Consider the following 27833-nt stretch of genomic DNA (forward strand, 5'->3'; position numbering starts at 1 on the left):
AGAAGCCTGCTCTTTAACCCTCGGGTTACCACTGTTTACCGCTGCAGCTCGCCGCACCCGCTTCGCGTTTGTCAGTGAGGGGCGGTGCTGCTTGGGCGCTCTGAGTTCCAGGGAGCAGGACTTGACAACTACAAAGGGCGTGTGCTAGCAGGGACTCGGAAGACCAGGAGTCCCTGCGCTGCCCAGGTGTGTACGGCCACGCCCCCAGAGAGACACGCCCCCCGCCTGGCCAAGACTAAAAGGCGTGTGTTTGCTGCATTCCTTGGGACGCCACAAAAACGCTATCACTAACCTGGGAGCTGCGCTGGAGGAGGACCAACGGAGAAGCCTGCTCTTAAACATTCGGGTTACCACTGTTTACCGCTGCAGCTCGCCGCACCCGCTTCGCGGGTGCCCCTTCGCGGGTGCCCCTTCGCGGTTGTCAGTGAGGGGCGGCGCTGCTTGGGCACTCTGAGTTCCAGGGAGCAGGACTTGACAACTACAAAGGGCGCGTGCTAGCAGGGACTCGGAAGACCAGGAGTCCCTGCGCTGCCCAGGTGTGTATGGCTGCGCCCCCAGCAAGACACGCCCACCCCCCTGCCTGCAACGCCCCCTATTTTATAGCTCGCCTAACGCTTAGCGGGACGCGAGCGGGACGCCAAGCGAAGCCTGGGCAAAGGGCGGGCAGTCTGTGGCAGTCAGGGGCTGTCAGAGGCTGGGCTCGGCCACGTCCCTAACATCTTGCCTGTGGACCTGGTAGGTTGCGTAACTGTGGCAGCGGGAGTATACCCTACTATGTTTACCCGCTCCGGGAAATTGCTCAGGTCTGGGGGAGAGGGTGGAGCAGCTGGGAGTTCTACAATAGGAACTATGGACCGTTTCATAACTAGAGTAGCAGCGGTCATTGAGAAGGAGATCGTGATGACCGAACGTCGCCTCTCTGAGGTCTACCTACCAGCTGGACGCTCCTTCCTTGGTGCTGTGGCCCAGGCCTTGTCCCCAATTTCTGGACGGGTCCCATCTCCCCACCCCTTAGATGCCCCGGTGCAGCCTCGGTTGTCGGCAATAGGAGCAAGTATAGATAGACTAGAGAATCTTGCTGAATTATTGCCAGTGGTGGTTGGTATCGAGGCGGCGGGGGAAACGATCTCTCAAGCCTCACCGTGCCCCGCCATTGGCCAGACTTCCCCACCGTTACATCAGGCCCCCTCTACGGAGCCGCTATCGCCCAGCCAGTTTCTAGGCACTACAAAACAGGCGAAAAGGAAAAGGGTAAAGGTAGTCACACCACACTCCACAAGCGTCCAAGAAAGCAGGGACAAAGGGGTTTTGGGTCAAAAGTAGAAAACGGCCTAGCTCCAACGCACAATGGTAGGGCAGGGGAGCCTCCTGTTGCGGGAACAACTTCTGACACTCTGCTTGTACCATCCTAATGCCCATGATAGGGTAGCCGTCCCCCTAGAGCCTGACTCCCTCAAAATAATTATGGACCTGATTAAAAGTCTATTGGTTCCGTTGATGGATCAACTCAAGGGTTTGGGGGCGAGAGTGGACAAATTCGAACAATCCACCCTTGATAATTTTTTCTCACTCAAGACTTTTATTAAACACCAGTCTAGAGCAAGTGAGGATCCTGCGGGTAGGAACATGGGAAAAGGATTGCCTGCAGTTCCTGTCCCAGCGCAGGTTGTTCCAATGTCAACCCTTCTCCCTGATGTAAAACCCTGCAGGGATCCATCTTTAGTCCCCCTGGTCCCACCCACTTCTAAGCCAGGTCCTGCCCCTCATACTTCCCATATACAAACAAAGCCCCCCCTGGTCTCTAAAAATCAGCTTAATAAAACTCCTCAGGTAAAGACACCGGCAGGTGCGGCTTTGGCTAAGAGCAGCCAAACCGCCCAGCCGAGTGTCAATGCCAAGGGGGTCGGGGCAGCACCGCCAGCTAAGGTCGACAGATGCAAATTGGCATCTGACGCTACTGTAGTTGCTCCCTCAAAGGCCACCACTCGGAGCCCTCCGGTTAACCTTTCCCCTGATTGCCATCCCTACGTTGTAGTGCTTGTCAACGTCCCACCACTGAAAGCTAATCAGATTGAGACCCACCAGGCACTAAAAAAATAAGAGTCTCCACTGGTTTAAAACAAACAAACCACTTCCAATAGGTGTAGATGGATTAATCCTCAGTGTCCGCAGGGTAGGTTGGGTGGGACAGGGCAAAAAGCGATTGGAGGGAGACTGTATTATCATTAATTTCCAGGACAACAGAGTGGCGAAGATAATCTGTGGCCAAAACCAAGAGGTGGATGGTCCTGCTGTTGGAGCAGTGGATTTGACTTACTTTTACCCTAGGCCCGCTGTTAACCTTTTCAGGCCTGTCACTAGGGAGACTTGCTTCGGCCCTAGCGGAGGCCCACGATATTCTGTGGTGCCCCATTTCTATCCCCAAGCTGGATGGCCGAAGACGATCTGGGGCTCCAGGGGACACTGACTCGAGGGTAAGGGTGGGATGGTAGAGGGGGAGTTGAGTGAGTCTTCACCCCCTACCATAGTGCAGTCCTTATCCCCATCCCCAATTAAAACCCATTCTACACCATTCGATGTCAGGGGAATGGTAGAGACCCAAGAAACCACTGGTGTATGTGGAACACCGGTGGATTCACAAGAGGCGGCCCCCTGTCATGACCTTGTACCCAGTCTTTAAGGTCCTCAGCTGGAACGTAGCTGGAATTTCAAGGAGGCTGACATTGCCCGACTGGAATGCATTGGTGGATGAGCATTCCATATGCATTTTCCAGGAGACATGGAGCACGGAGCCCACTCATAAGGCGGGTTATTCGGCCTATTCTATCCCAGCAGTATGCTCAGAATCGGGGAGGGGACGCCCCTCTGGTGGCCTCCTCATCTGGGTTGCTGCCTCATTGAATTGTAGGATAGTGGAGCATCAGACCGGTTGTCTGGACCTCCTTAATATTACCTTGAAGGACTCCAGGGGTCATGCTATTTTAAATATTTACAATATTTATGCACGAGGTACTAAGGGGGGAAGGCAGTCCCCAACAATTGCACTTCTGGAGGGACTCTTAAGATCAACCCCATACAAGGCTTGCACCCTGGTTGCTGGTGATATCAACTGCACATTCGAGCCCTTAGGCTCGGATGTCTCCCTGGACCAGGATGAGGAGGATGCTAGGAGGGGGATTCCCGCCTTAGAAATAGCTCCCATCAAGAGGTGGACTGAGGTGGCCCTGCAGGTGTATACCCTCAGTATGGAGTTCAGCTTGAGGGCCCTAAATGGGAGGTCAGAGTTGGACAAGGGGGGGGCCCACACTTACAATAGGCCCAATCACACATCAAGAATTGATTACATCTTGCTTGATGTGTGTTTATGGAACTCGGTGAGGGATATGGTTGTGGTCCCCTCAGTAGAGAGTGATCACAACTTACTTTCCCTCACTCTAGTTTCCTGGTGGTCAGCCGGTAGGGGAGGCTCGGCTCCCTCCTCCACAGCAGATCTGGGCGAGTCGCAAGTAGCACTTTGTGGGAGGCGAATAAAGTGGACGAAACTCACCCTCTCTGAGGAGAAGGTCGCAGCAATAACACATCTTCTAGCCCTAGCACAACTTAAACTGGGGACCACTACTGGAGGGATGGGGGCGGCTTGTGGCGACCTTACCGAGGCCCTAACTAATCTGTTCACTGCTCACCCAAGTAGATTAGGGACCAAAGGAAAGCAAGTAAAAGTTAAGGGATGGTATACCCACACATGTAGGGCGATGAAGACTAGACTGGTAGAGGCAGTTAAATCCAAATCGCAAATTAAGACCAGGGAGGCCAGAAAGGCTTACTCCAGGACCCTCCAAATTGCTAAGAAGGAATAGGAGGAAAAGTTCTGGGCGGACCTACTGGCTGCCAGTAAAAGCAAGGACGCAAGAGGGTTTTGGAATCTGGTGGACTCCCGTAACAGACCCGACGAGACCCTGAGGACATGTAACATCCCTCCCCAGAACTGGTCAAAACACTTTGGGGCCTTATACGCTCCGGTAGAAGGGCCCCTAAATGACCCAGCCCCTTTCACCGTCTCGCTAGGGGATGTTACTTTTGATATTTTTACGGCACGGGAGGTAGAGGAGGTTATCAAGTGGGTGGCACCACGGAAAGCAGCAGGCCCGGATGGGCTTCCAGAAGACCTTTTGCGTGCATATCCATCTGACTGGGGCAATGTAATTGCTGCGCTTCTAAATGACATCTTGAAGGGTAGCCCAGTACCAGATTCATGGAGAGGGGCAGTGGTCGTCCCCATTTATAAAAAGGGTTGCAGAGATAGCCCAGGGAATTACAGGCCAATTAGCCTGATCGATTCCACGCAAAAGGTGGCAGGAAAGGCAATTTTGGGAAGGATTCTCCGCTGGGTGGACGAGAACAGAGTGCTATCTGACTTCCAGGCCGGTCTCCGTTCAGGAACGGGCACCATTGAGCAGGTGTTCAGGTTAGCACTCTTAAACTGGAAGGTCGTGGAACTAGGCAAGGGCTGAAGGACTGGGTTATTTAGGACCCAGCGGTGCCAGGGGACAACACCTGAAACCTTCGTGGGTAACCTGCTCCGGCGTACGAATGACAGAGACACGGGACACTTCCTTCGGCGTCAAAGATTCAAGGTTTATTTGCTGCAGGGAAACACAGAAGTCACAGGAAGTACAACGAGTGTAGTTCGGGGAGACTGCTTCAAATTGGTTCTGTGGATCGCTCCTTTTATACAGAATTCTCCCATAGGTTTGCATAGCACACAAAGGTTTACGACCCGGTTCCCATAATCATCCCCCAGAGGGGTCGCTTTGGTCACTTTGATACATACAAGGTCCGGAACATAAGTGCGGAAACATTTGGCGGGTCCCAACTGTAAAAAACCCATCTTCCCACCATTAGTACATTCCAATCAGTAGTAAAACAGATCGAAGAAGGAACAAGAACAGGTGTAGAGGAAGATGGAGACAGTGGGGAGTTTGGAAAGGGTGTAAAAGGGGAGGTACCAGGAAACACGAGCTACAGGCATCAAAGGGACGCGCCTAATGAGATGCACGGCTGAGACAATAGTCCGGCACGGCGAGATGGGCCTCGAGCGGGGCCATCTGCCTTACAGCATCATCCCCCTCGTCATAAAGACACTCACAAAGAACATGTGTCTTCCGCAAATATCTTGGGAGTCCCAGGGTCGCGAAGCGGACAACGTCCGTTCGCTGGCTACTTGAGGGCAAGAGACAAAATGGATGCCGTATCTAAGATGGAACCAGTGGGTACAGATGAAAAACCCACGTAACAAACGAACGGTTTAAGTTAGCACAGCGAAACTGCGCACACTCACTAAACTCGTCATTTGCGGTTCGTAGATACCAGACTCGACCATATTCATGCGAGTCGAAAACACCACTTACAATTGTCACGGAACCTCAGACGCTCCTTTTGCCCTCATGTAGGCAAGCACTAGTCAGAATCATACTCGATATTCATCAGACCATCTAGATGTCGCTGTAGCATGGCTCTGTCCAACCGAGTTCCATTGGTAACAGGCGGCTGTCTCATACACGTTGTAGCACAGAGGCCACATAAGGCAGGACCGCACTGCACACAAAGGCAACACGTGAACAGGAACGCCACAACAACTCCGATAACCATCAGAATCTTCCAACCCCAAGTCGACATCAGGCCCCAGAACCACCCAAGTAGCGTCCAATCCCCTACATCCACGTGTATGGATTCAGAGATCTTATGCAACTTTGAGATGGCTTGATAGACGGTCGGAGCGTTATCAGGAATGAAAATACAGCAGCTCGAATGGATCACCTTACATACCCCACCTCGATCTGCTAAGATCACGTCTAAAACCATACGGTTTTGTAACGTCATAAGTCTATCCGCCTGAAGTTCTGTGGTGATATTACCAAGGGCACTGGCAGTAATATTAGCTGTCGATTCTACCACTCGAGTCAACTGTCTCAGGTTCCTACTATTAACCATAGGTCCCCAAAACGGGAGGAAACCCTTGAAAAAGTCTCCTGCCTCTTGACCGGCAGTATCCTCTTCGCTAATTACGCCTCTCACAACTCTAGTCTTGTGATAATCTGCATCTGCAGTGAACGTCGGAGGCAACAAGTTTGCGATAAAACATGAGCCCATGAAGTCAGAGGGCAACCATGCATACGCACGATCATGACAGACAAAGTAGGTACCCTTGGCAGCCAGAAACACAGGGGACGAGATCATCGGCAGCATGTAATTTTCAGTGCAAGCACTCTCTCCAAGTCGGGCTTTCGATCTTCGGCCAAGACCCATTAGACAAAAATTACCAATGTGGGGTACGACCCATATCGGAGGCGAGCTTTTAAGCTGTTTATCACTCGTGAGCACACTATACTCAACCTTACTCAGGACCCTATAGGCTTGTACCTCTTCCACTGGAATGAGCGACGGCTCATAGATATCTCTATCTAAGTCTTCTATCGCTATAGACAGAGGCTTGTTATACGAGCCAGGGCCAAAGTAGGGAGAACGTGGCTCTCTATTGGGGTAAGAATCTAGTGCGCTTCGAAACATTGTTTGAAATGCTCGAGCGGACCCTTGGGAACTATACGGTAACACCAGATATGGAATTCCATTATCCGTGGTATGTGGCATTAACCCACACACCCAACAATTAGTAGTGTTAACCACTAACTGGTGCTGGTGAAGGAGCAGAATAAAGGAATTGTTGTGGAATTCTGCACGTCTAGCCTGCTCGTGTTCGGGTAAGATGTGAAAAGAATGGGGAGATGCAACAATGGTAAGTTTAGGGTCAGGAGTAGGAGTAGGTATGGCAGGAGATAAGAAACAAGACATCATGTAATACACCCCACCCGCCAATAATGCAGAAACAGTCAAAAGTAATACGAATATTTGGAACATAAAACATTTGGTACGACTAAGTTGTTGCAGCTTGAACCTTTGCGCCTGAGCTTCTTCCAAGTCCATCAGCTTCAAAAACGCCATCCCCTACGACCGTCCGCAACGTTTCTTGACGCACTTCGTTCTGTGTAGCAGTAGTCAATCCCTAGGAGTTCCCAGGAACCGACGGTCTTTAACCTAATGTCAAGACCTACTAACCAGAAGGAAGTACACGCGCGGCCCTACGGCCTTGATTCACAATTATGTATATGCAAAATGTCTTTCAGCTGAGGAAGCAGAAAAATATGAGGAACGAAACTCAATGTATATAAACAAAAATAATTACAATGATACGAGTGTTCAACACTGATCGTGGAAAACAGGATAATGCAGTTGTCAAGGGACAGAACAGGATCTTTTATTAGTCTTTAGTGCTGGATCGCAAAAAGTATCGAGTTTTCCCAGGACGTGTCTGTTCGTCAAACAAAGGATCCGTTGAAGAGACCGCGTCCTGTTGATCAGTTGAATGTTCTGGTCTAGAGTCTTTTGATGACAAATGTTCATCAATGTCTTTCTGCTGCACTGAGGATTCTCCGACAGGTTGTGCGTCGCTGAAAGGTACAAACGCCGGCAATCCTTCGGATTCAGTTGATGCAATGCCTCTCCTCACCCACGAGTCTGCCGGCAACGGAATAGGGACTTTCTTTGTATGGGTGGCATGCACCCAATTTTTCCGACCCTCTAGACGAACAGCAGTTCTCGTGGCAAGGAGGACCTGGTAGGGTCCAGTGAATCTGGGCTCCAAATTCTTCTTGCGCGTAAAATTGCGCGTCACCACCCAGTCTCCGGGCTGGAGCTGGTGGCCTGGACCCTCCGTCTGCGTCGGCAATGCTTTGTAAACCTGTTGGTGAATTAACCTCAGTTTAGCAGTCAAGTCATGAAGATAATCAATCAACATTGGGTACTCAAGATCACAGAACACACCCGGCCTAGGAACCCCCCAAACATTCGCAGGACGACCGAACACTATTTCATAGGGACTGAGCCCTACTCGGGAGTGTACGGTTGCCCTTGTTGACAGTAATGCTAAGGGTAAAGCGTCAGGCCACGAGAGACCAGTCGTAGCCTGAATCTTCGCCAGCTTCAGTTTAAGGGTGCCGTTGTACCCTTCAACCAAACCAGCTGACTGGGGATGATTGGCGCTATGGAATTTTTGATTAATTCCAAGGCCCTTACACACACTCTTCATCACACTCCCCACAAACTCCCTTCCGTTATCCAACCATACAATCCGAGGCATTCCGTACCGAGGAAAGTATTCCTTCAGCAGGATTTTCGCAGTGGACAAAGCGGTGTTGTCCTTAAGAGGGTAGGCTTCGATCCATCGGGAGAATGCGCAAACCACAACTAAAACGTATTTCAAGTTATTGCATCTCTCCATATGGATGAAGTCTAGTTGGATCACCTCAAAGGGACATGAAGGGGGAGCAAAACTACCAGGAGGAGTTGGGGTTCCCTTACCAGGATTGTACAACATACATACCATACAGTTCTTAACCAAGCGTTCAGCACATTTCGTGATACCATCATTCTTCCACACAGGAGACAACAACTTACAAATACCTTTCACGCTAATATGTGCTAACCCATGTGCCATTGTCACAACAGCCAGCACATACGCATCCGGCAACATCCATCTTTTCTGTTCCGACAAATCAATCCAACAACCATTCGCATCCAACTTTCCCGTAGTTTCTTTCCACTTCGTCTTTTCAGTCTCGGTGGCCTCATTCTGAATTGATTTCACACTCTCGATAGTGTCCTCACACATACTCGACTCTGTAGGCCACCTAACCGAACTCGTCACATACATTCGAGTGCTAAGGTTCCGGGCAGTCTCCTTAGCAGTTTCATCCGCAAATGCATTACCACGACCAACATCATCCGTCACCTTACGATGCGCACTACATTTAACAATCGCTACCTGCTTAGGCAACGTAAGTGCATCCAAAAGATCATTCACAAGCTGGCCATGCTGAATCTTCGTACCATGCGATGTCATGAAACCTCTCTCTCTCCACAATCGTCCAAAACTATGCGCGACGCCAAATGCATATTGGCTGTCGGTAAACACATTCACACGTTTCCCTTTTGCTAACACACACGCTCTAGTGAGAGCGATCAGTTCTGCAGCTTGGGCAGAATTCTGATTCAATCTTGCGGCTTCTACGACAGTATTCAAAGTTACCACTGCATACGCCGTGGTCACATCACCATTCGGCAATTTAAAACATGAACCATCCGCATACAAGGTCCCATCGGGATCTTCCAAAGGTGTGTTTTTAAGGTCCACTCGACCTTTTCTTTCCTCCTCTGTCCGTAAATAACAGTCGTGTTCTGTTATTTCGTCTGACTCTGAGCTAATTGGTAACAAAGTCGCCAGATTCAGATCATTGCAACGTTTTATCTGAATATGACTTGCCAGCAACGTCAGCTCGTACCCAGACAATCTCGCACTCGTCAAGTGCTGGGTTTTCGTACGATTCAAAAGAGTATCAACTGCATGCGGAACCATCACCGTAAGCATATTATCCATGACCAATCCTGCTGATTGTCGGATGGACACCGCAGCTGCTGCTGTTGCTCTCAAACAACTCGGCAATGCTCTAGCTACCGGGTCCAAGGTCGAGGAAAAATATGCACATGGACGTTGCTTACCACCAAAAGGTTGCGTTAAGACACTCAAAGCACAACCTTCCCTCTCGTGAACATATAATGTGAACGGCTTACTGTAGTCAGGAGTACCTAACACAGGAGCCGAACACAATGAGTCACGCAGTTCAGAAAAACTTTTCTGACATTCTTCCGTCCATGGTAAAGGAGTTGAAACATCCTTGCACGTAAGAGCCACCAATGGTTTCGCTAACAATGAAAAATTTGGAATCCACTGTCTGCAGTATGACGTGATACCTAGAAAGGCACGCACATCTCTTTGGGTTGTTGGCACAGCCATTCGCGCAATCGCTGCAATTCTTTCTGGGGTCAACCGCCTTCCCTCCTTTGACAATAAGTGACCTAGGTAGGTTACTTCTTGACAACAATATTGGAGTTTAGAAGGTGACACCTTGTGATGTAAATCGCAGAGATGTTGCAGCAACGACACCGTAGCGATTTTGCAAATGTCCTGAGTATCTGCAGCTACCAATAAGTCGTCGACGTATTGGATTAAGGCCGCACCAGCCGGCAACATGAACGCATCCAGTTGACCCTTCAAGGCTTGACTGTAAATCGATGGACTTTCACAGTAGCCCTGAGGAGCGCGTTTAAACCGGAAGCTGCGTCCACCAAGAGAGAAACCGAAAAGGTCTCTGCTCTCTTCTGCGATCGGGATGCTGAAGAACGCATTCTTCAAATCAATCACCGAAAACCAAGATGCAGAAGCTGGGATCAGAGTCAGTAGCGCCGTAATGTCAGGCACAACGGGGAACTGAGGAATCACAATTTTATTTACCTCCCGTAAATCGATAACAAAACGATAAACACGTTATTTCGAATGATCAGTACCTTTAAGAATGGGCAGTACAGGGCTGTTGCACACGTTTCCCCGAGTCTCTTCAATAACGTCTTTCTCAATCAGATCATAGGTGATCGCTAACAGTGCTCGTTCACCGTCAAGAGAGATACGATACTGGGGAATACGTGGCAATCGCACATTAGATTTCAACTGAACAACATAGGGTGAGATGTCAAGCAGGCCCACATCATTGGGACCTGTTGCCCACAAAGACGCAGGAAGAGAACTCAATTCCGGTGGAAGCTTATCGAGAGACAAGTACATAGGAGAGACAACCTTCTCTCCCAACGTAAGCTTTACACCTGCAGGAGAACAATACAAAGTTGCATACAAACGTTTAAGCAAATCCAGGCCCAAAAGATTTTCACCACAACCAGTAGTCAAAATCAACGGAGCTTGCAGCTCACGAGGCCCAATTGTAAGGGGCAAAGGGCGCGAAACAGGATTGCTAACGGGGGCGCCAGAGAATCCAACGGAAACATTTGTTAAGCCAGACAAAGGTGCGCCAGGGAGTTTTGAATGCATAATAGAACTTTTGGCTGCACCAGTGTCCAACAGAAAAGGCTCAACGACGCCCGATGTAGCAACTGCGACGTAAGGCCCTCTCTGATCAACCGGAACTGATACCACTCCCTTTCCTTGTCTATGGCTGTCCTAGTAATTACTGTCGTCAGTTCCCTGATCGACGTAATAATCGTCTACATTGTACTGCGCAGATCGACCTTGTGATGATCCACGTTGATCAAAACAGTTATTAGGATTCGATGAGTTATCTGAATGGTCATTCTGAGCACCACGACCTCTACCGCGTGACGTCTGCTGTGAACCACCACGACCTCCTCTAGATGAATTACCGGTCTTATGATTGTTTAGAACAGGACAATTGAATTTTAAATGACCCTCCTGTCTACAGTAGGCACATTGATTGTACCCTAACGAAGATCTTTGCGAAGAGGAATCATTTCGAGATTGTGATCGGTTCGATTGCGACTGCGATCTATTTTGTTTCGGAGCATTCTGATTCGAACGTGGAGGATACGCTTGCTGTAACAACACCTTAATTTTAAGCTCTTTCGTCTTTTTATCAGCACGGTCGTTCTCTTCTTTCTCTCTGTTCTCATAATATTGTGCCGTGGCCAATATCTGAGCTGAAGTAGAAACGGCCCACGCACTTTCTGAATTCTTCAATTTATTGATCAAATCGGGCAATAGGTTAGAGACAAATTTATCCACGAACAACCGTTGACCACCCTCAGTGCCCATATCCTGACCACTATGGTCGATGAATGCCTCCTCAAACCTCGTAAAGAAGTCGGAGACACTCTCGTCCTTCTTCTGTCTACAAGCTGACAATTTGTCCCAATTCACCCTCATAGCTGGCATAAGAGTTTTCATTAGCGTAATTATTCTTTGTGGGAGAGCGGCAATCAACTGCTCGGGTTTAGCACCACCAGTTTGTAAACCATCCGCTGCTACAATGGCAGCCCAATCACCACCTAATTCGTTCGCATGATTTTCCTGACGAATCTTAGCCCACACCGGTTGCGGTACAACATTGCCAAACAGCATGTCAATATCGGCAAGATTCATTACCGTAGCGTCTACGAGCTGCGATAATTCCTTGTAATACCCTGCAGGATTTTTGCGAGGGTCAGGCAAAGATTGCTTCACCTGCAACACTTCTGAACGTTTCCATGGGAGATGTATCCACACTTTCTGGAAGTATGGTAAGATCGGTGGAGCAGCAGTAGCGTCGCCGGGCATCCACACTGGTGGAACTTCGCGCATGGGAAACTGACCAGACTCATCTGACTGTCTTTCAACATCCTCAACAAACAAGGCTTGAGGTATAGGAGTGGGACGGAAAGATAGCAACCGCTCAACAGCACGTCGAACGTTGGTATCCACTATCAGTCCATTCGAGAACTGAAGCTGTAGATCAGACAAAGCGGTCAGTACCTCGTCAGGTGCATCGGCAGATATTTGATCACGAAGGACCTTACACATTTCTTCGAACACGAATCTTTGGGTTGGTATATTGAATTGACAAAACGTATCAAGTACAACACGTGGAGGGTTTCTAAGCAGATGTGTCATCCAACCCATCGCCATATTGTATAACGAAGCGCGTTCCCTGTTACCAGGAAGCTGACTACGTCTCTGAGGACCATCTGAACCAGCGGACCCAAGAACGGGTCCGAGAGAATGAAAGAAGCTAGCCGCAAGAGGAGAAGTACGACTGCGAGTAGAGGGAAAAGTATAGCACAAAGGACTAACAAGTGAAGGAGTAGAGACAGAAGCAACAGCAGGAGTTAACAGGGCAGGAGCAGTAGAGGGAGCAGGAGTATGTGGAAGCGGTGGAGCAGTAGGGATAGCAACAGGCAAAGGAGCAGGAACAGTTGGAAGAACGGGTGCGGGTTGAGGAACAGGCGGAGGAACAGGTGGAAGAATAGGTGGAAGAACAGGTACAGGGGGAGCCACAGGAGCTGCGGCACCCTGTACGTACGGAGGTGGCGACTTCATAAGATAGGACAATAAAGGATCCTCAACTATTTCTTCCTTCTTTTCCGACTCCGCAGGCAAAGCAGGATAGCATTTATCTATAGTCATGCGCTGTAGTCTATCAAACACTTCCTTTTCCTTAACCTCCTCGTCACGCTGAAATTGCTCTGCTTTCTTTACAATGGCAGCAACACCATCTCTCTGATTTCATTTAGTCGGTCTGATTTCCTTCTGACGGGCTTCTTTACGCCACAACCGAAAGGCATCAAACATGGCCGGCCTCAACTTTTTCTCGAACAATTTAGCCTCTAGATTATCTAAAATCGGGGTCTCAAAGCTACCATGAGGCGGCCAACTAAGGACACCGTCCTTCTTAGTATAGCGAATCCAATAATCATTAAAAGTAATCGGGCCTAGCCCGTGTTTACTGTACACTTCATAAGTCGGCGTTCCAACCGGAGGTATCGGACACGAGTCCTCCAGTCGGGAATCCGCACCACAACGTCTGAAACAACTAAACAAAGTACTGCGACCAGGCATCTTGCACACTAGCCGAGTTTCACAAACGTCAAGGGTTACGGGATTTACCAAGTCCCTGCAAAGAGCAAAAACCCTCGGTTTTTGGCGGCTGCAGTCGTCAAACAACACAACAAAGTACCAAGAACCACAAATGCAATGGAACCATGCAACCACTAAGCAACCACAACCAAGAACTCTGGGAGCGACCCACAAATACTTAACTCAAAGATCGATGGCGTCACCAGGAAGGCCCGTCAATCGTCTCGCTCTACCAAGGTCTACGCCAGGTGCCAAAACAGGTCTACAGTCAGGGCAGCAGTCCATCGCAGCCGTCAGGAGGCAGGAATCTTCGCGGGAAAAGTCTTCGGGCCACTTGTTTGGACAACAGGATCGATGAAGTGGAGTGCACCTTCCCTCGGAGATTTCACACGAAGTTCCTCACGATCGTCGGGCTTGGACCGGTACCACTGATCGAGCCCAACGTTGGGCGCCAACTGAAGGACTGGGTTATTTAGGACCCAGCGGTGCCAGGGGACAACACCTGAAACCTTCGTGGGTAACCTGCTCCGGCGTACGAATGACAGAGACACGGGACACTTCCTTCGGCGTCAAAGATTCAAGGTTTATTTGCTGCAGGGAAACACAGAAGTCACAGGAAGTACAACGAGTGTAGTTCGGGGAGACTGCTTCAAATTGGTTCTGTGGATTGCTCCTTTTATACAGAATTCTCCCATAGGTTTGCATAGCACACAAAGGTTTACGACCCGGTTCCCATAATCATCCCCCAGAGGGGTCGCTTTGGTCACTTTGATACATACAAGGTCCGGAACATAAGTGCGGAAACATTTGGCGGTTCCCAACTGTAAAAAACCCATCTTCCCACCATTAGTACATTCCAATCAGCAGTAAAACAGATCGAAGAAGGAGCAAGAACAGGTGTAGAGGAAGATGGAGACAGTGGGGAGTTTGGAAAGGGTGTAAAAGGGGAGGTACCAGGAAACACGAGCTACAGGCATCAAAGGGACGCGCCTAATGAGATGCACGGCTGAGACAATAGTCCGGCACGGCGAGATGGGCCTCGAGCGGGGCCATCTGCCTTACAGCATCATCCCCCTCGTCATAAAGACACTCACAAAGAACATGTGTCTTCCGCAAATATCTTGGGAGTCCCAGGGTCGCGAAGCGGACAACGTCCGTTCGCTGGCTACTTGAGGGCAAGAGACAAAATGGATGCCGTATCTAAGATGGAACCCGTGGGTACAGATGAAAAACCCACGTAACAAACGAACGGTTTAAGTTAGCACAGCGAAACTGCGCACACTCACTAAACTCGTCATTTGCGGTTCGTAGATACCAGACTCGACCATATTCGTGCGAGTCGAAAACACCACTTACAATTGTCACGGAACCTCAGGGCAGTCTTTACCTGGCCTTTATTGACCCAAAGACTGCCTTTGACCTGGTCCCTAGGGAGGAACTTTGGAGGGTACTACAGGGCCTGGGGCTGCCCCCCTACATTTTGTCCCTACTCATCAAACTTCACACCAGCAACTATGCCCAGGTCCGTTGGGGGAAAAATGGGGTAACAACGGACAGGATTCCGGTCTGTAGGGGTGTCAGACAGGGTTGCGTGCTAGCTCCCACACTCTTCTTGCTGTACGTCAACAGTGTGGTTGAGCACCTCCAGCAAGAACCAGCCGACGCACCCTGTCTAGGGGGAGTACGGATCCCTACTCTGCTGTTTGCAGATGATACTCTGCTTATCTCAAAAAAAAACCCAGGGGCTACAGAAGCTATTGACCCGCTTCCAGGACTTTTGTCTATCCAGAGGACTGGTAATCAATGTGGATAAAACTAAATATCTGATTTTGCACCCTCCAAGGAAACTAGGTTGCCCGCCTGTTTTGAACACCGTCCCCTTGGAGAAAGTTTCCGAATTTGATTACCTGGGGCTACGTATAACTGATAATATGAATTGGTCTTTAAGCTCAGGGTAGGCACCCTCCCGATCGGGGCCTTTGTGTCAAAATGGAAATCCGGTGTTCATTTATCGCCCTTCTGTGCCCTTTGTCCATCTAGGCCAGAAACGGTAGCACACATTTTTTTTGAGTGCCCAGACTATATTAACCCTAGGAGATAGTGGCTTAAACCGCTTTTTAGACGCCTGGGAACACGTAGGCATTTGGTTGCACTACGTATTTTATTGACTGATACCTCCCTTCCAATTGTTTGCGGTGTTTCCAAATTTTTAAAACGCTCATGGTTGATTCGCTGCAAGAGACTGTCAATTTCAATTTAATTCACCTTTTAGCTAATTTATCTAGGGTCATATCCTATTTTTATTGTCTTAGCATATAAATGTTGACATACCTATTTACTGTTTTGAAATGCTGTTTTTATATGTATGTATGCTTTCAAGATATCTTGCATATCGAATAAAAGCTTTCAACCAACCAACAACTGGCTTAAAACCAGTTCTTCCACCCATTCCAGATGCAATACTTATACCTGGATGGAGTTGATGATCCTGCCTGCCAGAGGATATTAGCCTGTTATTTTTACTCAAGAAGGCAGAAGTGATTTCAAGAACTGACCACTTAGAATGGATTATCCATCTGGGAGAAGCACTATACAGCTGTCAGAAAAGAAGCCAGACTTAACCCTTTTCCTTTGATTGGCTGATTCCAAATGGGGCTGACAGAATATGCTTCAATTCATTCCTTCAGTCCTTGTAGACCATTTGGCACCAAGACCAGCAGGGCGAAGACCAGTTCTGATCATGGCAGAGAGCAGGAAAGCTCATCTCATTAGGGGTGTGGCTGCAGACCTGCCTCAAGATCCTCAAAAAGGAAGGGTTTAGTCATCTTTAACTTAGGTTTTCTGGGCATTGTTACAATAAAGCAAAGAGACGGTGAGGCAAAGGAAGAGAAAATAGCCAGGACTCAGTAGGGAAAATTCTGTAACCACTGGCACAGGCACCTCACTGTCACCTCCTCAGGACATTCTTGGATCACCGAAGACTACAAATGAAGAAGAAGGCCCTGCTGAAAGAAAAAATACTTTTCACTCCTACTGGAAGAGGACTAAAGAACTCTAGGACTCCTGACTCCTGCGGCACTCAGGACTGGAATTACTCTCAAAGTGTCAAATCATTGGCCTCCAGTTTGCTTAGTCCAGAGTCACAAGAGCAAAAGAGCGTAAGTGATTCACAGTTTTAGCTTTTTCCTAGGAGGCTGAGTCTCTCTTCTTTTGATTATCTCCAGTACACTTTTGGAACGTTTTGAACTTATTGGCATTAAGCCTTCTGTGGTTGAGCTCCTCTTTTCTTGCCCCAGGGGTACAAAAAACTAAAGCGTTTGTGATTTCTAGAGTGTGCACCTGGCCATACAGGACTTCACCCTGCAGAAGTCCTGGGTGGATGAAGATATTTTGCCACGTTGTCTTTCCCCAGTGTGGTTAACTTTGGAGAGGGCAAAAACATTTAACCCTGCAACGTCCAAGACTTTTAGCTGTGTGGTAAGGTTTGGGGTGAAAATAGGACATTTCAACCCCTCTAAAGTCCAGTACTTTCCTCAATGTGATTAAGTTTGAGTTGTAATCGTAAAGTTGGACCCCCCCCGCCAAAAGCCTAACACATTCCCTAAAGTGGTTACGTTTGAAGCGGGAATAGTACATTTGAACCCTTGACCCCAAAGTCCAACATTTTCTCCAATGTGGTTATGTTTAAAGTGAATTATTCATCTGAAAACCCCAAATTTCCAATACATTCTCTAATGTGGTTAAGATTGGAGAGTGAGTAGTAAATAAGACTTTCACCAAAGTATTTAAATTTTTTTCAATGTGGCTTCATTTTTATTTGGACTAGTAAATGTTATATCTATAATTGTTACCATTTCTTCATATTTCTTTACATTAAACACTTATAATCACTTAAAGCACAATTTGTGTTTGCTTTTTAATGTAGTTTGTATAAAGCCTGATATTTTACATTCTGATGTTATATTTATTTCCTAAACAACTCTTTTATTAAACATCATGGGGCCCATTAGGATGGCGGGCGGCCACTGCCGGCCTGGACGGAAAGACCGTCCGACGCGTTATATGGTGGCTATTTTAACTTTCTCTTGATAAACTTGTTTTTACTGTCTTTTTATTAATTGTATTTGTGACTGATGTGTATTGAAACATTTTCTTTAAATTTCATAGTGTGGCACTGTAATTTGTAACTTAATACCTCATATTATATGAAATAAATTGTACAAACTTCATAAGATCTTCTCGTCCATTTGCATATTTGCAATCTAAAATGCGGTTTGCTTTTGTAGGGGTTTCTTGAGTTATGGTGATATACAAACGATAGTCCATTGTGTGGTACTAATAGGGATTTGTTCAGTTTTTTTGTCTATCACTCCTCGTCCCTAAATCGGAACTGTGAGGAGACCTCCCTTTTTTCTTTAAACAGTAATTGTAATTACACATATGATATAGTTGTAGGGTACATGCATTTTTATTAGAAGTTATACACTTTTCAAAACACTTTGAACAGTAATTTTTACCAAACATAATTCTGTACATTACTCAAATTTTTAAACATTGTAATTCATCAAAAAGTACTGTTTATTTGTATTAGCATATATGTAAAATATTATTGTAAACGTTTAAAAACATAGAACATTTTTTTACATTCAGCATGTTGTTCATTTTTTAATAATCATTCACAAGTAAAATAATTTTGGAACATTGATTACTAGGGGATGAAAGTATTTTTGTCCCCACCCTTTTTTTCCAGTTTCTTTGATTTAATAGTCTTTCTTCACCATTTTGGCTGTAGAAGGAGATTGCATTGCAGTTTCCTGCTGCTGGTCTCTTGTCCATGTAAAGGCTATTTCAAAATTATTTTTGGGGTATTAAGTGATGAGGAAGGTACTTAAATTTAGGATAAACTTTGTAATTCAATGTTGTTTTAGTGTATTTTTTTTAGTGTAGCATGTGTTAATTGGTTTATCATACTGCAGTAGGCCTTTTTTCAAAATGTATTATTTAATTGTATTTTATATATCTGCTGTAAGTGTTTACATGTTTTAATGCTTGTTAGATATGGGGGTCTCTAGTTGGCGATGGTATTCACCTTTGTCCAAATAGGGACCCTTACTTTTAAGTCCGGATAAGGAGATAACACTCCTTAATAACCCCTGCTCATCCCCTTGGTAGCTTGGCACGAGCAGACAGGCTTATCTCAGAGGCAGTGTGTTAAGCATTTGTGAATATACACAGTAATACAGTGAAAACACTACAGATGGATACAACACAGGTTTTATAAAAATAAGTATTCTTTATATCGACGTAAACACAAGACCACACATGACAAAAATCCATAAAACTCCACTTAAGATTGCTTAAAAGATGATTAAAGTTGCTTAGTTCAAGTTGATGATAAATGCGACAAAGTTCTCAACAAAGTAACTGGACGTGTAACGCAAAGTAAATAAAAGGCTCGCAAAAGGGGAGATGCGTCGATTCCATGATCCGAGGGAGATGATGTGTCGTGCCCCAATGCTTGCGCAGAGTGGGGGATGCGTCGTAATCCTTACTGGTGCGGAGGTGATGTGTAGATTCTAGGCCTGCGGGTCCGTTGCGGTGCGCAAGATGGCATCTTGGTGCGATGCGATTATGTGGTAGCAATGCAAGAAGATGAGGCCCTTGATGCGGCGATGCGATGGCGATGACGCCATGGCAGCCTTGCGACGACACTGTACTTTGGAGCCGCGACAGGCCCTATGACATGCTTCTCCGGTGATGCGATGGCGACTCGCTCGATGGCGTCACGCTTCTCCGGTGATGCGACAGCAGGCAGCTTCGATGAACACGTGCTTACGGGGAGATGTGGCGAAGGCTGGCTTCTCCGGCGATGCGACAATTTCAGCTGCGGCGGTGACACGCTTCCCCTGATGCGTCGCGCTTCCAGCTCCCAGCGGCATGCAAATGTCTGAAGTTGAGAATTCCCAGCAAGGAAATTCAGAGGGGAGCTCGGGATGAAGTCTTTTGTCCCTGAGACTTCAGCAGGAGGCAAGCACAGTTCAAGCTCTTGGAGAATATTCTGTAAATGATGAAAGCCCTTAAAAAGTTCCTTCTCCTTTCCTTGGCAATGAAGCAACCACTGCAGGCCAGTCCAGAAAACAGCACACTGGCAGAGGGCAGTAAAACTCCTGCAGCTTCCTTAGTTCTTCTCCTTGGCAAAAGGTTTCTTGTTCCAGAAGTGATGTTATTTCTTTGGATCAGGGTCCCAATATTTATACCCCCAAATCCTTTGTTCTATGAAGGCAGCGAGGCCTCTGCCCAGTCCAAACCAGTTCCTCAGTACTTAGTTTACATGACCCCCTTCTTCCTTTCACTGTGCAGGGCAGAGACATCAGCCGCCCCACATGACGTGGAGCCAGCACAGGGGAGGGAAGCTACAGCTCTGGAGCACTTGGTTGACATGATTCCTCCCCTACTTTCACAGTGAAGGGCAGGGAGATCAGACAAGCCACAGGAGGTGGAGCCAGCATTGTAGAGAGAAGGCCCAGCCCTATTCAGGTCCCAGGTGCAACTCCTCCCTCCCATCTAGATGCAGATCTCTCTATTCACCAACGGGCTGCCCCTGCCTATCTCCTGGAATCCCCCAGCCCTGTCGCTCATAAACCAAGGCAAGGAATATACAACCTAGCAGAGGCAGGCCTGGACAGTTAGGCAAGAAAATACCTACTTTCTAAAAGTGGTATTTTCAAACACAGAATATTAAAACCAACTTTACTAAAAGATGTATTTTATTATTCTGGGTTCAGGCATACTAAATTCGAATTTCTACCATGTTCCCTGAGTCAGTTAGGATTATAAGAATGTAATAATCTAACTGCCCATTCTGGCCTATGGAGAACAGGTAGCCTTCAATAGTGAAAAACAAAAATGGTAATTCACTACTACGACATGCTACACACATCAGAGCATGCCTTACCTAATACTTATAATGCACCCTGCCCTTGGGCCTACCATAGGGGTGTCTAACATGAAGCAAAGGGAAGGTTTAGGGACTGGCAAGTGGGTGCACTTGGCCAAGTCCACATGGCAGTGCTAGACTGCACATAGGCCTTGCAATGTGGCACAACCAGTGCTGCAAGCCCACCAGCAGCATTTGATTTACAAGCCCTAGGCACACATGGTGCACTGTACTAGGAGCTGACAGATAAATCAAATAACCCAATCATGGAATAACCAATTAGTACATCAATTTAACATAGGGAGCACTTGCACTGTGGCACTGATTAGCAGTGGCACAGTGGCCAAAGCATAAAATCAGCAAAAACATATCAAAACAGAGGAGGCAATCTGTCAAAATGGAAGGGAGACTCACGCCAATTATGCCAGATCTAACAATGCTGTATTATGATGTTTTGGATTTTAATAAGGTTGTACATTTTTTTTGGGTGGGTTTATAGGTTTTTTAATTTACAGCTTTTTATTTTTGGATATAAGATTTTATTTTACCCTGACTGCATTTAATTCATGGTAAAATATTTGGTTATTTTTAATTAAAATTATTCCTTACTATTTACTCGATTAGCTGATGAGGGGTGAAACCCCGAAACTGGTCCTCGGATGCTTATTTCTGGTCCAGGGAGGACCTGGCTTGGCAGTTCAAGCTATACTGTTGCCATGAGGCACTGGGCCAAGACTGATTTGCATATGACCAGGTCTAAACTGGGGTGGCATGGTGAGCAAAATAATGATGGATTTAACCCAGATCTCTTGACTGGGGGTGAATGTTTTGATTTGTTCTGCATTCCGTTCTTCAATTGTGTGTCTTTTGCTTTCTCGCCCTAAGTGTGCCGCGTATGCCCAGACGTGGCTCACTGTGCCACTGGATTCAAGCTATCCTGGCTGATGAGGGGTGAAACCCCGAAACCGGTCCTAGGATGCTTGTTTCCAGTCCAGGGGACCTGGCTTGGCAGTTCCGGCTAGACTGTTCCCATGAGGCTAAGGGTCAAGACTGATTTGCATATGGTCAGGTTTAAACTGGGGTGGCTTTGACCCAGATCTCTTGACTGGGGGTGAATGTTTTGAATGGTCTGCATTCCGTCCATCAATTGTGTGTCTTTGCTAAATGTAGGCGTAAGGTACACATCTTTAAATGAAAAAAAAAACGTTTTCTTTTTATAAATAAATGAGATGTTTTAAAGGTATTAAGGGTAATCTTCACTTGTTGCTATGGATTGTTCTGCAGTGCACTGAGAATATTGCTAATTTCTACATATTGAAAAAAGAACTCCACCTGACAACCTATACTTGCTGAAATTCTTCAGGATTTAAGTTTATGTTAAGGGCAAAGACTTGGAGATTATTTATTTACAATGCAGGCAAAAGCTCAGGAACCAAGTGAACTCTGTGTGGCATGGTACAGATGCACATAAACACTGAGGCTGCAATTACTGGTCATTCAAAACAGCACGCTGGTCCACACCGCTCATGGGGATGGTATCTACAGCGGAGCTACCAAACCACTTGATTCATAATTGGACCAACATGTTATTGTTATGTTATTTAGATTTACATAGTACAAAACAAATCACCCCCGAGTGGGTCTCTGGCAGCTATACAGAATTAACAGGAAGGAGGGATATGGCAAAATCAGAAAAGCCAGGTTTTAGGAATTTTTTTGAATAGCGTTAAATCAGGGTAGGATAGTATATGTACAGGTGGTATGTTCTAGTGGCGGGGAGCTTGGTATGAGAATGATCTCCCCTGTATCTGGCCATAAGTATGCAGTGATGGCGTATCAGAGATTGCCCACTGGACCTTAGGCTGTGCGCGGGTAGATAGGGATGCAGCTTGTTTTGTAAATAGAGGGGGCCGTTTCCAGACAGTGACTTGTGCACTAGGCAGAGGAGTTTGAAGAGGGGCTGCTTTTTTATTGGCAGCCAATGCAGTGATTTGATGTAGGCTCGGAGGGGTGCGTTGTGGAAGGGTGCATACAAGGCAAGCAGCAGTATTCTGCACCACCTGAAGTTTTATTAGAAGAAATTCATTTGCGGCCACCATTAGACCATTGCAGTAGTCTAGGTGGCTTACAATGAGTGCATGAGTAAGGGGTGTTCGGGTCTGGAGATACAGCCTTTGGAAATAATTTCTAAGTAAGTTCTTGATCCCGAAACAGGTACCATAAGTGGAGTTAACCTGCTCTTTCAAAGAAAGGTTGCTCTCTCAGGACATCCAAGTTTCTTACTACTGTGTTAGGGATGGAAGCTGTCCCCACTTCTGGGGGCCTCCAGTCCTCTGATCAAATAGTATGGGGCTTACCGAAAAGCAGGATGTGCATCTTTCCTCTGTTTAGTTATAAGCTGTTGGACGGGATCCATAGGGAAATTTTTTCCAGGCCTTCAACAAATCTGATCTTGGTAGATTCAGAAATCGGTCCCATGGAAATAATTCATTGTGTGTCATCCACGTAGGCTATACCTTTAAAACCTCAAGATCTTACCACTTGAACAAGGGGGAGTCACTTTGATATTAAAGAGAGTGGGGCTCACAGATGAGCCCTGCAGCACTCCCTTGTCAAGGGCCATGGTACAGGAGCTGAAAGACTCCAGCTGCGAGGTTTGAGTCCGGTCACTCAGGAAGTTTTTAAGCCAACCAAGGGCTTTTCTGTCGACACCAATCTCAACAAGTCTTTGGATCAAAATAGAGTGTGTGATGGTGTTGTATAGATTGAGGTCAAAGAGGAACTTACTGTCCTCCTCTGCTAACCTAGTATATGTCCAGAAATTCAGGAAAGTGAGGTCTGGTGGCAGGGCCTTTGAGGTGAGGGCAGCTTAATTGGGGAATGAGCTCCCAGCTTCCGTCAGAGCCACTTTTTAAAGAAACTTATAAAACCTTGCTCTTTCCCAAAGAGTAGTAAGTTTATATGTAGGACTGGTCAAGAAAGATGAGCCCTAAGCAAGGAAGGGTAGGTCCTCTTTTTTTGCAGCTGATCTGGCATGGTTGAACTAGCGCCAGCTTACCTGTGAGGTGAACATTGTACTTTATAAATGTCTATTATTATGAATATTATTATTGGTACCAGCATAGCTGGGTGGCCTTTGTTCAGAGAGAGTAGGATAGTGTCTAGTACTGTCACCAGTGCCGTTTCTCTGCTGAATGACGAATGAAAACATGACTGGGAGGGGTCCCGCAGGGACTGGCTTTCCAGGGAAGATGTGAGCTGCTTGCTAACCAGTGTCTTTATTATTTTGCTGAGAAAAGGGAGCAATGATATTGGCCTATAGTTGACTGCCCCTAAAGGGCCCACCGTAGGATCCTTTAGGATAGGTCTGACCTGCTTTTGATTTAGCAGGAATCTTTTCGATTCTCAGGGACTGGTTATAATCATGGAAAGAAGTCCTGGGGAAAGGGTCGCCATGATGTGGGGGAGGGGAGAGGCCCTCTGGTGAACCTGATTTGATCTTATTCATGAAGGTGAACACTTGCTCAGAGGTGACAAGATCAACATTTTCTTATGAGTCTAGTGGTTAGTGACTGAGAGAGAAAGTGAGGAATATTCTGCCTGTGTGCGGCTCTTTGAGACAGTACAGTAGATTTTAGAAATCTTTTCCTCAAAATGGTCCGACGAGGTTGTCGCATACATACTGGGATGCTGGGATGGGTGAGTTGCAAGCAGTGGGTTTAGAATAATAATTTAGAATCTTACATAATTCTTTAGCTGAATTTCCTGCATTGTTAATTCTGTCTACTCTGTGGTTCTTTCTGGCTTCCCTAATGTTTTTCTGGTAGGTGCCTAATTCTGTTTTTTGCCAGTTTGTCAGGAAGTGATTTTGTAGTTCTCTGTTTTCATTTGAGCTTTTTGCAGGATGCTTTTTCTGTTTTGAGAGACTCAACTAAGGAGAGAGGGCTTTATTAGGTTTTGTGTGAGTAATTTAGGCAGGAGCAAAGATATCTAAAACCTGATTAAAATAGCTCTGGAATTCTTCCAGAGCAAGATTGATATCTGAGTGAAGTGGGTAGGGAGGGGAGGAATAGCACGACATGAAAGATGGAAGTGATACCTTCCATCACATTCTCATTATTTTATGTGCTGCTGTCTTATGGCTTAAGATTCTCTAGTAACGAGCTGAATGTTTATGGAGAAGTGGTCTGTCTAGACCACTGGTATGGGAGAAACTATGTGTAGATTTGGTGAATTGGTATAATTGGTAAAAATAAAGGCCCGATGTATGATGTTGTTTCTGGACTTGAGCACAAGGGATGACAAGATACACTGTCACATTATCACACTACCTAAAAGCAATTAGCATTATCCCAAAAATCACTAAGGGCCCGAATCACAAAAGTAATTTGAGACAAAATCCTAACTTTACAACTTTCGGTATTCACAGAGGGCATTTAGAAGTTAGGATTTTGTCTCATAGTTTCTGACCCCCAAGTAATAGCAGATTGGATTCACAAAAATGTATCTTCTGTTATTTTGGTGAATTGACTATATTTATATGCTGCAATTTCCAAATAACAGAAAGCCATTTCTCTAGCAGTTACCCAACTTCCAACACAAAATCAAACTACCACTTTCATTGTCACCATAGTGACTAAGGAATACAGATAAATACAACATGAGCAATGAGCTGACGTTATAAGATCAGCATTTCAGATTCCACAGTAAAGTGTGCATGCCTGCATTGATACTGCCCTTTCTGTATCTGTTTGATAGATATCCGGGAGAGGTTATTATGTGGTTGTTCTTATTCTTTCAACTTTCATCTATCCAACCAAATATTTAAAACATCAAACATATTGAAAGCTATTAATAAGGTGCATTAATGACTAGGAACACTAGAGATGATTCCGAAAACAGTCCTCAATTATGACAGGCCTTGTGCCAAATTATTTTAAAACAATTCCACACATGTCCTTCATAGGCCGTGGTGGCGCTTCTGCTAAGGCAGAGGAGCTTCGCCCCACTGCTCATTGAGCAGTGTAAAATAAAAATAAAATGATAATAACAAGAAGTTATTATCATTTTATTTTTCTTTGCTGGAATCCAACTGCAGCCAGGTTAGGTGAGGTGGGGCTGGGCTCCCCCACCGTCAGAGGTAGCAAGAGTGGTATACACTTCCTCCCTAACTGCACATGATGGCTTGGCCGGCACTCTGGGGCCGTCCAAACAGTCATGCGCACTTGCCATGTTCTCCACTAGGGTGGGTTGCACAGCCCAGTGGAGAACATGCCCATCCTCCCAGTTACTGCCAGAGCAGCTGTTTCGGCCACTCAGACCAATCACGATGTTGCTCCTGCAGTGTCATGATTGACTTGGAGAGTCCAGGAGACTGGGTGCTTCCGGGGCTCTGCAAGGATTGTGGATAGAAGTGCGGCAGGGAAGAAGGTTCGTTAATTTTTTTTTTATATCATGCCTCACCCCGCCTCCCAACCCTCATAAAGAGGCAGCCGCTACTGTTCATAGGTGAATATGTTGCCTGTTCAGTTTTAGGGTTGTTGTGAGTTTGGGCTTTTATTTTTATACTTGATTTTTTTGCACTAGAACATAGATTCCTCTGTGGAGAAACCTCTTCCTATGCATCTCTATGAATGTTGGACCATCGCTTTCTTACACAGGCAATATGTTACTAACGTTTGCGACAATACTTGTATATGTGTTTCAAGAGTGAGAAATGTCATGAGAATAATTAAGTGAGGCCCATATCTCGATAGAGATCTTCAAGGCAAATCATCTAGGTAGGTGGGCAGCAGCAATGCTTCAGTTAGGCAATGAAAGGTTCACACATTGTACACATACAAACCCAACACAGATGATGTGCATATTACATATTTGTAAACACCTGGAAAACAGTCACACAAAAGTGAAAATCCCACGGACGATATAATCTCGTAATTTAGACCTATTAGATCTATATTGCAAGCTAAATTTCAAAAGACCAAAATCCTATTTTTACTTTTCATTCAGCCTGATTTATATGTTTTTCTAGATCATATTATCTTTTTTAATATCCACTTAACTAACCACAAAAGCAATAAATCTTGATCTTGCACCCACATCTCTCTCAGGCATCCCCATAATCTTCCTAAAAATTAACTGTAATACAGGAAGAAAACGTGTATGCTGTATTTGTGATATATTTTCACTTTATGATACAGATTTATTTGCACAACCAAAAGCAGACTGAGGACTTCCTAGAAGTAAAATTAACATTGTACATGTATTTATTTCTTGGGATGCTTCTAAGGCCTTCTTGCAAGGAGCGATCAAACTGTACACAATCAGGAAAAGATCATCACTGAAAGAACTAGTTCTCGCCTCAGATCCAACAACTGCAGTTAGAACATCAACATACAACATGCAATCATGCTTAAATTAACCCCCAGCCTTTACACTCTATAACAGCTCCCTATCTGGAAAAGAGCTGTGTTTAAATCCTTATGCCTGAACCATAAATCAGTCAAAGGATCTGGACATAGCTATTTTCAGATCTTCATCTGCAAATTCTCTCTGAATTCCCCATAACCTTCGCTCTTCCTAAGCCAGCCAGCCAACCTGTAGATAGTTCCTTACATTAATTGCTGTTGATGTGGTGCGTGGGCATTCTATGTCTGCAGGACAAAAAGATTGAAAGCCCTCCCTCCTAAACAAAAATTAAAAGAAAACTAGAGACCTGACTGTTTACAGCCATTCTCTTTGTTCTCTGTGTTAGTCGTGTCCCATTTGCTAAGGGTTTAAGCAATAGGACATCCTTTTCTGAGTGTCAGTGTACCGTATAAACAAAATTAACATAAATTAATGTGACAGTAGATGAATAGACAAAAAGGCAACTTGTGAAAAAAATGTAATTGACTCAAAATGCATATACTTGCTAGGAACTCGAAATAATTATTACAAGACAATTCAGTTCTTTCTAGGGCAAATTATAAGAGCAAAGTGCAAAATGTGAAAAAAACTGTTTGTGTGGCAGACAATTAAAAAATAATTCCAAAACGAAAAAAACAAGGAGAATAAACAGTGTTAATTTGACTACTTATGACGATGTTCAAGATGCCATGATTTATGTGAAAGTTTAGACCAAGTTAAAAAAAACAGGCCTGATTCACAGAACTAACTTAAGACAAAATCCTAAACTTACTACTTTTGGTATTCACAGAAGTTAGGATTTTGTCTTAAGTTTGTCTTAAGACAGACTTAAGACAGTCTTAAAACAGACTTAAGTTAGGATTTTGTCTTAAGTCTGTCTTAAGTCTGTTTTAAGACAAAATCCTAACTTCTGTGAATACTAAAAGTAGTAAGTTTAGGATTTTGTCTTAAGTTAGTTCT

This window comes from Lissotriton vulgaris, chromosome 10 (genome assembly GCF_964263255.1).
Source record: "Lissotriton vulgaris chromosome 10, aLisVul1.2, whole genome shotgun sequence".
In the NCBI taxonomy this organism is placed as follows: domain Eukaryota; kingdom Metazoa; phylum Chordata; class Amphibia; order Caudata; family Salamandridae; genus Lissotriton; species Lissotriton vulgaris.